The sequence below is a fragment of the Pinus tabuliformis genome, chromosome 4_2, assembly GCF_031772625.1.
Source record: "Pinus tabuliformis cultivar Carrire ecotype Pingquan chromosome 4_2, CPIR1, whole genome shotgun sequence".
In the NCBI taxonomy this organism is placed as follows: domain Eukaryota; kingdom Viridiplantae; phylum Streptophyta; class Pinopsida; order Pinales; family Pinaceae; genus Pinus; species Pinus tabuliformis.
In genome coordinates this window covers 50,367,155-50,380,205 of record NC_142304.1, presented here as the reverse complement: position 1 = coordinate 50,380,205, position 13,051 = coordinate 50,367,155, and positions in this window count along the sequence as shown.

Sequence of the window (13,051 nt, the reverse complement as noted above, 5' to 3'; positions counted from 1 at the left end):
ATACAACAACAGTTATCCGGAATCACTGAGTATGAGTCCTTTTGAGGCATTGTATGGGCAGAGTACTCCCATTAGTTGGAGTGATCCGGTTAGCATAGTATTGACTGTACCAGATATGTTTGTAGACATGGAATAGGAGATGCATGTGATCAAGAAGAATCTGAAGGCAACACAGGATATGCAAAAGAGTTATGCAGATAAGAATAGGTTGTTCAAGGTGTTCCAGGTTGGGGAACAGGTGTACTTGCACATCAAACTGAAGAATATCTCCTTGTGGATTGGACCATGTGCCAAGATGGCAGCACGGTTTTGTGGACCCTTCAATATCATTGAGAGGATTGGGCTAGTATCCTATTAAATATGTTGATCATGTAATTGAATGGTCTGTATTGTAGGTGGAACCAGATGGAGAATTCCAGTTGCAGCCTCAATGCTCATGCTCCAAAAACGAGAAATAGACAAAGTTAAAGTGCAATGGGAGAACTTTGGGCCTAATGAAGCTACGTGGGAGATGGCGGATCAGATGTGGGCCATGTATCCTCTCTTGTTTTCTGATTGAGGCAAAGAAGCTTGATATGGTGGTTTGGTATATGCATTATGATGGTTTCGTATTTTCTTCATGGTGGTTGATATATGCTTTATGATGGTTTGATATATGCTATATGATGTTTTGATAGATGCTTAGATATGGTGTTTAGTATATGTTTTGATATATGCTTTGATATATGATTTGGCATACGTTTTGTTATCTATATTTTCATGATGTTTCTATAGGTACACTTGTGTATGGATGTAAATACCATAACGATTTATGTTGTAAAGCTCCACTATGTGGTATGGGTGTTATGTTATTATGTTATCATGTGGTTATGTTATCATGATGTTATGATGTCATATGAGTTGGCATTCAACACGATGTTCATTGTGTAATGAGTTGTGTTATAAAGCTCCACTATGTGGTATGTTTTCATGTTGTCATGATGTTATGTGTTGAGCAGATCTTTCATTGTAAATATTGCATTGAGGTGTGTTATAAACCTCCACAAGAAGTATGTCTTCTTTTAGCAGGTTGTTGAATTATATGTGTGATTGAACACCGAGGATGGTGTCCCCCAACGGGGAGTCTTCTGTAACAGCCCTGGTAAAAATTCCATGTAATAAATGTTAAGAAAAAAATAACCATGGATGAATGGGACACTTATTCAAAACTGAATGTTGGCCCAGACATCCTACAGGGTGTTCATTTGCTTGTCTATGGCTAAGGAAATTGGCAAAGCCAATGGCTAAGGCATTAAAAGGAATTTTGGCACATTTATTTATGAAAAAAATGGAAATTAGGACAAAAAGGGGGTGAAAGGTCATAGGTTGCATGTGAGGAGGAAAATAAAGGAAAATATTGGAAAATGAAGAAACTAGAGGCCTCATTCATAAAAAGGCTTTTAAGGATCAGATGGTAACATTTTTTCAGTTCAATGTTGGAGCTCTCTCTCGTTATTCACTCTCATGCTCTTGGATACTTAGATTTTTCTTGGAGCACTCTTAGAGGGTGTGGCGTACTTGAATTTTTGGAGCAAGAAGGCATAGGAAGGGAAGGAAAGTGCAAGAAGGCATTGGCATTAGTAGCTACATCAAATTTTCTTGTAGGTACTGAGTTGCATGTATGATTTCTTCACTAGTTTTGGCATGGATGGCATATGCATGTGGTTCCTTGGTTGTGATCTGTCATTGGCATGGAGGCTTCATGGATTGATAGTGGGTTGCCTAGCCTTGCCATTTCTTGGATATCCATGGTGATTGCGGGTTTACTTTAATGATTTTTTTTGTTGTTTCTCATGATTCCTTAACTTGGATTGAGTTATTAGTTCCTGGAAGCCTTGGTTGGAAGGATGATCTAGAAGCCCTATAACAACTTAGGTTGTGTTACTAGTCCTGGAAGCCTTGGTTGGAAAAATTATATGGGAGCCCTTTGTGGGTTGAGTTACTAGTCCTGGAAAGCTTGGCTGGTAAAACACTGTGGGAGCCCAATGACAACTGTGGATTGAGTTACTAGTCGTGGAAGCCTTGGTTGGAACAAATCCTCTTGAATCACTAGAAGGATTGGATGGAGACCAATCTAATGATGATTTTGGTGATGTTCGATCGTGAGGTGCAATCACTAATTGATGGGCTGAGGTGGCTGGCCTCTGGAAGCCCTGGATGAGCTTTAATTTATGTATTCTATGAGATCCCACATTCATTCTTGGAATATGGCATGGGGGTGAATGGCTAAAGAGATATTTGGCTCAGCCATTCTACAGTTGGCTGGAGCGTGGTAGTCCCATCTCCGGTTGGTTCATTGCATTAATTAATGAGAAATAATTTCCTTGATTTCCATGTATAAAGGTACTAATGTATTTATGGATTTGGTGGCCATCATGTTTATTGTATTTATGTTCCTATTATGTTGGTTATATTCACATTTTATGACACCAGTTATGTATGCCTCTCAACATGTTCTTACTTGTATCTGAATGGATAATGTGTCTATGACCTAAGGGATGATAATGCAACAAATGGCATGTCCAAGAAACAACGGTTCATAGTGATTATGAGATAAGTATGAGATCCCTATGCTTAAGTTTGTTATTTACATATGTAGATTACATGTCGATGATATGTTTGAGGAAATGCTTGTCATGGCTAGTAGGGATCCAACCAAGGTCTTGAACAATTATTTTATTAAATGTTTTCATTTCCATTATAATTAGAGATTTGAAGAGATGGTTTAGTTCTAGGCAGTGACCTGGGCTCTAGGCCGAAAATAGTGGTTCAAATCCTGGAGTCACTAGCATAGCACTGACAATTTTCATCCACAATTGCTGGAAAGTAGGCTTGTGGGAGTGACTTTAGGTTTCTTGTCAATCACTTTCCCATAGCATGAGAGCGACTATAGCCCAAGAGGCCTAAAACAACAGTTGGACTGAGGGACAAGTTGTATGAGTAGATGACTTGTCTTCTGAGGGTTCTGTTGATGATGTTGGGTGTATGTATGGTGTGTTTCCATCGGTTCCACTTCCTTAAGGTTACTTAGGAGGTCGAATCATATCATAGTGGCCTATTGTTGCATGTTTACCCTAGATGGATTGTTGCTTGGGTAGATGTGGGAGGAGGGTGTTCCATTTAACCTATGGAATCCCTTGGTTGTTTATGTATTGGTTTAACCCATGAGATCCCACATTGATGCTTGGAATATGGCATGGGGGTGATTGGATGAAAGAAATATTTGGTTCAGCTCAATCAATGGTCGGATGGTACCTGGAAATCTCTAACTTAGTTGGATTTTTCATAAGTTAATAAGATATATTTTTCTATTATACTATATGAGCATTTATACTTATTATATGGCTTTGATGGTTGTTATGTCATGGTTAATATTCCAACTATATACGGGTTATAAGCATGATCTAATATTTGTTCTAGCTATGCTTTGTTATGTTTAATAGGTTGATGAATGGTTAATGAATGCATGGGATAACAAGTGTTGTTGCAGCTACTTGATAGGGAATCAGACCTTCTCGGTTATTGAAAAAATATTTACACTCAGATATGCATTCATGACCTATAGCTTAAATTTTTACCATGTGTTTGACGATATGCCGAGTATGTTATCGTCAGTATAGGAATTTCTTGTCTCAAGTTTGTATATTTAGCCTTGTCATTTTTCCATTTATCGTTATGATAAGTTATAGGAAGTTCTGGCTAGTGGTCTGGAGGCTGACCTGGAAAGGTGGCTCGAATCTCAATACTGAACACTATGAAGTAGAGGTTTTAGGCTATAACCGCACTTAGGTAGTATTGTGCATGTGATTGAAGGCTTATAACTACACCCATGCCTTTTCATGTCAATAGTTGGGGCTCTAGGTTACTGAAACAAGGTTCCAACTTAGGGATTGAGCACTTAGGGTGTTTCTTCAACTCCTAAGTGATATGTAGTCCCTGTAGGATGTTAGTTTTTGGTCAGTAAGGATTAGTTGTAGGCTTCATTTCCTTAATTATATCTAAGATGTTGGGTCATGTCATAGTGGCACTCAACTTTCACATTTACCTCAAGGGTTTGTTAATGGGTGAATGTGGGAGGAGGCACGCTACACTATTGTTAAGAAAATAAGAAAAAGGAAAATAACAAATGATCCAAGGTCAACAACTAAATTTTCTTTATAAAATATGTGGGATGGTTATCAAATTTCTATAGAGAAATATATTGGATATTTAATTGCACATATTAGTACATATACAAGTGCGAAAGTGGATTTTGCTGAAAAATCTTGAAGGACTTTATTAAAAAAGATGATGATAAACTTTAGGAACTCGAACATCAAGTATCAAAAAATAGGAATGAATTTCTAATACAATTTATGAGTCCCATCAATAGGTACATTTTGAAGATTAATATGCCATTCTCCAACCTTAAAACTACCCTTCTCTTGCATTAACTCACATTTTTCATTATATTATGCTTAGTAAGAGGAGTAGAAGGTGTTTCTCATAGTATGCATCCTAATGTGGTTTAATTGTAGGAAAATGAGGACCTTTTTAGGCTATTATTATGCATGGGCTTAATGAGGACAACTAGGAAAGAATATAGGGGGTTTTCCACCTCCTTAAATCCCTAAAATCAACTTGGGATCACCATATCCTGTGTTGCTAGTTCAAGTTCATTGCTAGCCGAGTTACTCCTAGTCCAAGTGAAGATTGGGGAGGAAAAGATCCACCATTTTCAATATCAAGGAGGGAACCATTCCTATTTTCAACAGAGCTGCTTCAGCTGCCCATTTTCATAAATAATCTAGAGGAAGAGCTCATTAGGATTAATTTTTTTTTTTTAATCTAGGTATTGCTATTGAGCTCTGACAATTGACATTAATATTTTCAACTTTTATGTTATGTATTAGAATTGCACTTTTTAATAATGAGAAGTTGGATTTTAAGATGCATATGATTTAGTTTCAGAGGTTTGAGACCTTTGATTTTTCACCTAGCCCATATACTTTGGTACCTCTTCTTATAATTATGTTTCTTCTAGATTCCAAGCAGTTCATATTTTCTTTCATTTCAGTACAAGTTAACCTATAAAATCTTGTGGTTGCAGCCTCTACATCACCTCTCTTGTGGGAGAATGAGTGGAAGGATTCACTACCACAACTCAAAAAGATTGTGTTTATCATTTCTTGAAAATAGAATAGTATTGGTTGTCCTATTTTACACTTTCCTTCTATAGTTTAGAAGTTAGTTCAGTGAGTAGATCAGTGGTATGCATGAATTTTATGTCATTTAAATTTAACTCTTTTTTTTTTCTATCGAAAGTTATTTCATTTTTCAAATGATAAATGGATGCATGCATGTCATCGATTGCATGGTTGATTGATCTGCAGGGAAGGGAACATTTATCACTTCCATCTTGATCTCTTTCAGCCTCTAACCTCGAAGCTTTGTCCCAAAAATATTGTTTTATAAGATATTCTGTCTAGGTCATCGAGAGCACTCATCCTTGTGTAAGACTTGCCTCTGAGAAGTCTTGAGCTTGGATAGGGGATCAAGACAAATCTCTTTCATTTTCTTTAACTATTGTTCACCTATCCATACCCTCAAGCCAGTGTTTCCACCTTCAAACACCACTCAGATACCCTCTTGTAGCATTACAGGCCTTCCTGTAGCATTACAAGTCTTCCTATAGCAATCACCTATAGCAAACTTGTAGCAACCTTTTTCTTCATCAGTTTCGACCCACACTACAACTTTTACTGAGTAAAGATGCATAATGACCTCTAACTGGGATGATATGACCAGGAAAATCTCCTAGGACTCTCCAAACCTTCCTTGTCTTCACTACAAAAGAAGAGTAGAATTAGTTTCTTTATCATGAAAATCGGTTATTGATTTATGAGAAAGTATGAACTAGGTAGATGGTGTTATTGTCCTATGTCTAGGAATCTTGGTTATGTTAGTATTTCCATTTATCTAAGGTCAATTTGTAAATATTAGTCATGACGACCTAACTATTATGATTTAAAGAGGTTTAGATTTAGATTAAGTATCATGTAAAGTTGTTTAATTTACTAAAGGTCCAAATGTCTAAATTCATGAGGTTTCCTTATTAAAGGGTAATCATAGGTCAATTTTTGGTCACCATGGAAAGAGTACAAAGATCATATCATAAAAATGGTTATTATAGGTTAGTCACCATCCCTGATCATCATAAGTGAGCCACCTAATTTTAGAGGTTACATCTACATCAAAGAAATCATGAGAAAGAATTGGGAATATGTTTAAATTCCATTTCATGAGTGGTCATGACCTCAGTAAGCATACAATGGTAAAAAGGATATTCTTCTGTGTTTTCCACACGTTGCGCTTCCAAACATGGTGTTGTGCATTCATCATTATGATTTGAAGTCGAGATTTTCGCCATCAACTCCACTTCAAGCCACTTTAGAAGGTTATTTTCATTTATACCTTCATCCAGCATTTCTAAGTTCTTTTTCATTCTCATCATAAGCTTGTAGTGTGACCATCTTTGGTTGTTGCACAAAGGAAATGGGGGCACTATAATTCCACACAACGATGCATTCCTCGCCAACTGGTGGTAAATTCACCTTCATGGGTGAAAATCCAAGGTTATTATTGTTCCTTAATCCTGGATTAATCTCCAAAGTGCATGTATGATTTAGAAAAGACCGTAGAAAACTGCCAAGATATATAATTTTATCCTTGTTTTGCTTTTGTTGTCGCTGCCTTTTCTCCTTGTTGTGATTCCACATACTGCCCTATATTTTTCCTTTGCCTCTGCCAAGTCTACAATTTCTCTATGTATGCTCCTCATGCAATGTATTCCACGGCCTTCAAACTAAATTAAAGTTTCTTTCCCTAAGTGTTTATGCTTAAAAGTGTTTAAAAACCCAAATACCTTGAGCATTGCGACTATCCCTTTAAGTTCTCTATCAACAGTTAAAATTCGCAAGTTGTTTAGGTTTTTTCTGCGATTACTCTATTGTGTAGAATCTATTTTTTCTTATTCATCATTAAAGTTATAATTGGAATTATTCTTCCTTATTATTACTCCTATCCTGTTGTACAAAACAAGTTGTCTAAAGCCCTAGACTATTCACTACAACAAAGGCAAAATCATGTGAACTCCAGAGGAAAATAAGCACAAGGGTAAATCTTCATCAAGAGGGTACAACTCAACTCTAAAATTTATTCCTTTTTTCCTTTTTTCTAAAGAAAATAAAAATAATTAGCTTTGGTGGAGCTTGGTTAAATGCAACAAGGAGTTACTACACTTTTTATGTAGTCTTTGATATTGATGAGATAGTAGAATTTTCAAGTTTTGATTGTCAGGGAGGAGTTACATGAATGTCAAAACACTTATATTTATGTCTCCAACATTACAATAAAGTCATCATACACTCTGAATTTTGAAGGCATTGCGAAAGGTGACAATTTTGTTGCGAAAGTGGGAATTAGTCAATCACGAGGTATGCAAGCACTATGAAGCCTATGTCATATGTTCATCCATCACAAAGACATTTTAAACACACCCATTTGATCCATTTTTTTATAGGAGGGATGAAACCATATATAACATGGAGGGCAACTTTGTTTTCCTATGAAACTAACAAATTTTCTACCTTTTTTACTGTTTTTTGCATCATTTTCAAAAGAGTTTTCTGACGAAATGGAAACTAATTTTGAAAAATGGAAAGTGATTTTTTCCAATCATGGTCCAAAGACCAAAAAAAAATTAATTTTATGCACAGGTGTTACATATTGGAAAATTAAAATGCATCTTTAGATCATATGTTTCAGGTTTTTTCATTTCCTGTTTTAGTTATGGTGTTTAGGTGCAGATTGTGAAGAGCTAGAGAAGCATTTTTTGAAACTGATAGAGATGTCTTTTAAGGAAAATATAATATAAAAAAAACCTCTTATGGTTTTGTAACAATTTTTAGGATTCAAGAGATATGATCTAGTCTTTGACCCACATTTTTCCAGAAATTCGACTTGCTCCCTTTTTACTGCAGAGGAAGCAATACATTTCTGGACAATCATATTTTTGAGTGAGTTATCTAGTCAAAACATGATGTAATTAGTTTTCTAAGTTTTATTAATTGTAATAAAACATTTGGAAACTCACAATATCGATTTGGTGCTAAGTAATTAATGTAAATGCTTAGAAAATATTTGGTTTAAACAAGTCCCTAGTGTTTAGCAGTTAGTTCTATTTTCCTTGCAGAAGTTACGAACAACATTCCTAATGAAAAATTTGACCCCTAGAGGTGGGAAAGAATCATTTGAGTATATTTTATGATGTGAATTTAATGGAAAATCTTGTTTGTTATATTAGAGAATAATTTCCTTTTATGCACTGTATTTTTCTAAAAGCTTCGCCAGTGAATGAATGAAATAAAAGATGATTTGCAAGGATTCCTGTGATAGAATTTTGGTGGTTTTGGATCTTTTGATATTATAAGTTATATTGTGTGTTTACATGCATTAAATGTGTATCTTATTTATTGTAACAAACAAAATGTTTCATTCATAATCCATCTCAATTATGCTATGTTTTAGTTTTGCCAAGTTATCAATGCTTTCACCTTAAATCAACATTTTAGAACTCATCAATGGTTTGATGCTCTAATGTGTTGTATCTCACATTTTCTACATTCACCCCCTACATAAAGTTTACCTAATTTCCATCACCAAATCTGCCTACCTTTCTCCTATGGAGAAACCCTCTCTTTTTCCCTCATGCCCAATCGATCTGTCTCTTTTCTCATCAACAAACGTTTAAAAAATCAAACCTTGTTGAGATTATTACTAAGCCTAATACCATATTTTTTGAGTAACCTAAGTGAGAGATACTTCTACAAGATGGAAAGGTTTGATTATGGCCTAAATTGGCTTTTGGTTACCTCTGGAATTCCTTTATAAACCTAGGGAATTGATGAAGTGCTAACAAATGGTACCCCTAATTTTGATTGGTAGTTTGATGAATTATGCAAGATAGTATAATTTATTTTCTGCAAATAGATGAAGTAGTGTGATGAATTCTATAAGATAACATAGCTTCGTTTCTACAAGTAGGTTATCCTTTATCTTTTCATGAAGTGAGTAATTAGAGTTTTACAAGTGGATTCAATGGCATTTCTATTTTCATACATTGAAGCAATTTCCAATTTTTCCTTCTATCAAGCTTTCATTTCAATTCAGAAGAAGGAAGGGTCTTTGAGAAATTTTTGATGTAATGTCATAATTGAGGGTGGCATGAGTGGAACCCTATCTTATGTGCATATATCACTGTCACCTCAAAGTTTGTACAAACCCCAGGTTGATAATTTGAGTTGAGGAGCGCTTGGGAGTTGCAACATTCTTGGTGCAATACAAAGGCTCACAACTTTTTGGCACCATTTTCAGGGAGATGTGTAGGTAGATGTGTTTTTTTCTTAAGCGTTATTTTCTGTTTTTCATACAGTTTTGAAGAAGTAACATAAAAGAAAAAAGAGAATTTTTTCTATCATGCCTCATAAGAATAGAGATACTCAAGGAAAATTCTTATCAAAAACCCCCACACCCTCAAGCAATCAACCTTCACTCTTCTTCAGTGATTTTGAACTTCCCTCTTTGACTACAGAGGAGTTAGAAGACCTTGTAGGTGAGAAACCTAAATTTTATGAAGAACCTATTGGGGAAGAAGAAGAACCCACTTCACCTACCCAAACTATGGCTAAAAACAGGGACAATGAGGTTCTCCCTATTAGAGATACCAATGGAGAGGCTAGAATGAAGAATATAAACCCTACTTCTCTTCCACTCTTCCATGGATTAACCTCTGAGGATCCTGATATCTTCATGTTTGAAGTTTCTTTTTTCTGTAGGACCTATGATTATGCTTCTTATGACCAGAAGCTAAATTTATTCTCCTCTACCCTTAAGGATGCAACCTTGAAATGGTTTATGGGTATGCTTGGGGGTAGCATCGCTACCCATGCTCAAATGAAACAAGCCTTTAATAAAAAGTACAAGGACTACTGTAGGCCCAAAGAAACCAAGGAATACATATTTAGAAGGACTCTTGGACTTAATGAATCCCTAGAAGACTATGAGGAGAGATTTCAACACATTTATAGGAGGGCCAACTGCACCCTTTGATCCTGAATCACTCAAACTATTTCTTGTCTAAGGGATTAGAGAGGACATGTTGGAGACCCTCAAAATGTTGTCTAGGGGAGATATCTATCAGTTATCATATGATGACATTAAAAATCTGTTCAAGAATAACTCCAGGGCTGCTAGAAAGAAGGGTAGGGCTAGTCAAGGCTTGGTTAGTTCCTCTCCTTCCACAACTTCCATTAAGAATGAGATAGGAAACATGTTGGAGGATTTCAAGAGTGAAATGTTGCATACCTTTGTACTAAAATGGATACCCTGTAAATCAAAAGAAAACAAGAGTAATCAGAAAGGGCACTGGCTATTTTCTACCCAATATGCACCAAAAGATATACTAAGAGCGAGTGCCCCTTAAATGTCATAGAGGTTTGTCTAGTCTATGAAGAACATCATGCAACAAATAAGTGCCCTTATTTTCCAAGGCTAAAAGTTGTATATCAACGAGAAGAAATGGGGTCAAAGAAACTTTGTTTCATCAATCAAAGAATACCTTAAGGACCTAGGCCATATCAAAAAGGCATGCATCTTGCACACTACTCTTATTATAATCCAAATCAGACTACACCCTTACAACCTTGGTACTCTTCCACTTACCCATCTTGGTCCATACCCCCTTCTTGGCTTTGTACTCCTCCATATCCTCCTTAACCTTTCAGCCATCATTTTCAACCATATCCACCCCAATCTTCTTAACGGGGCAACCCATCACAAGGGTGTAGTCCTCAAGTTAACCAAACCGATGCTTTACTACCTCCACCCACCTTAGCAACAACTCACTCATCCTACTCCACCTAAAAACCTAAAATTCCTACTCAATCAAATTTGAACCCAAACAACAAGCAAGCCTAACACGTCTACATTGGAGAGACATCTTACCCTGCTTATGCTGTGGAAATCTAGGATATCAACCTTCGGTCTAGGAGAGTGCTTCCAGATAACTACCCCCCTTCTCCACTTGAAGAGCTTGAAGAAGAGGAGGAAGACAATGTTCCTCAAGTCAATCTACCTCCTTTTCATGAGATGTTGATCCACCCTAGCTAGCACACCCCAGAAGAGGATGAACTTTGAGGAGAATTGAAGAATTTGTGTGTTAAAATACCCCTTCTCCAGGCTATTAAATCTGTTCCCATATATAATAAGCGCATCGAGGAGAAATGTTTCAAACATCCCAAGAGAATAAAAAGAGATATCCCCACCATAAATGTTGTTGGGAAATTGTTTGATTTGATGCTTGGGAGGGTGATCTTCTTGAAATATCTAAACCTTGGAATCCCGATAGTAGATGTGCACATTGATGACATTATAGTCCCTAACACCCTTATTGATCTTGGTGCTGCCATGAATGTGATGGATAAGTAAACCGTGTTAAAGCTAAACCTAAAAGGAGATTTGAGAAAGACCACCACAATGCTGCAGCTTGCAAAAATATCCATAATAGCTCCTAAGGGAGTTGTTGAATATGTTATGGTCTCCATTGAATCTTGGGAGTATCCTACTGATTTTCTTGTTCTCCAGTGCAAAACCAAGTTCAATGGCTATCCTCTCATCTTGGGAATTCCAAGGTTAGCCACTGTTGATTTTTACATTAGTCGTAGGGTTGGGAACATGACCGTTAAGAATAGACATTTGTCTAAAAAAATGGTATTGTATCCTCGTGCTCAGCCATCCATTGAGCATGAATTACCCTTAGGGATAGAAGAGGAGGAATAGTATGAACTATATCACACCACCCCTCAACCAATATGCACAATGGACATCATTATAGGAGGGGGTAACATGATGAAGATGATCTCATTGACCACATCCTTCATAATCAACCTCCCACTCTCATACCCATTGATGAGTTGATGAAACGATTTGAGAGTGATCCTTGGGCTAACTTATGCCCTATTGACTCAACTCCAGACCATGTCAAGGCTGTAGAGTTTGGCCCATCCAAAATATTAAAGATCAAGCCTTCTCTCTTGTCCAAGCAAGAAGAGAATTTGTGCAAAGCGTTGAGGCAACACCTAGATGTTTTTTCTTAGAACTATAAGGAAATGAAAAGTGTGCATCCCTCAATTTGTACCCACCATATTTAAATCAAGGAGGGATGAAAGCTTGTGCACCAACCCCAAAGGAGGATGAACCCAGCTCTTAAATTTATTATAAATGAAGAACTGCAAAAGCTACTAGATGTAGGGTTCATATGCCCTATTTTAGATAGTGAGTCAGTATCACCTCTTGTGTTAGTTCCCAAGAAGAATGGGAAGTGGAGGATCGGTGTGGATTACAGGGAGCTCAACAACGCCACAAAGAAGGACCATTTTCCCTTGCCCTTCATTGACCATGTCCTAGATGGCCTTGCAGGGAAGAAATGCTTCTCCTTCCTGGATGGATTTAGTGGATATAATCAAGTCCAGATTAGCCCAGAAGACTAAGACAAGGCCACATTCACATGTCCTTGGGGCACCTTTTCTTATAAGTCCCTCCATTTGGTTTGTTCAATGCCCTTGCTACTTTCTAGAGGGGAGTTTTGAGTATTTGTGATGAATTGGTTCATGATTTTGTCGAAAACTACATGGATGATTTCACTCCTTATGGACGTGACTTCCTTGAAGCTCTCTCCAATCTATGAAAGGTTAATGCATTGAAATGAACCTCTCTCTAAGCCCTGAGAAATGTTAATTCATGACCAATGAGGGGACCGTCCTTGGCCATTCCATATCCATGGGAGGAATACAAGTGGACCCAAACAAAATTGCTATCATCAAAAGGGTCCCTACCCATTCAAAGTAAATGGATGTCAAGAGCTTGTTGGGACTACCACGGTATCATAGTAGATTCATCCAAGACATTTGTAAAG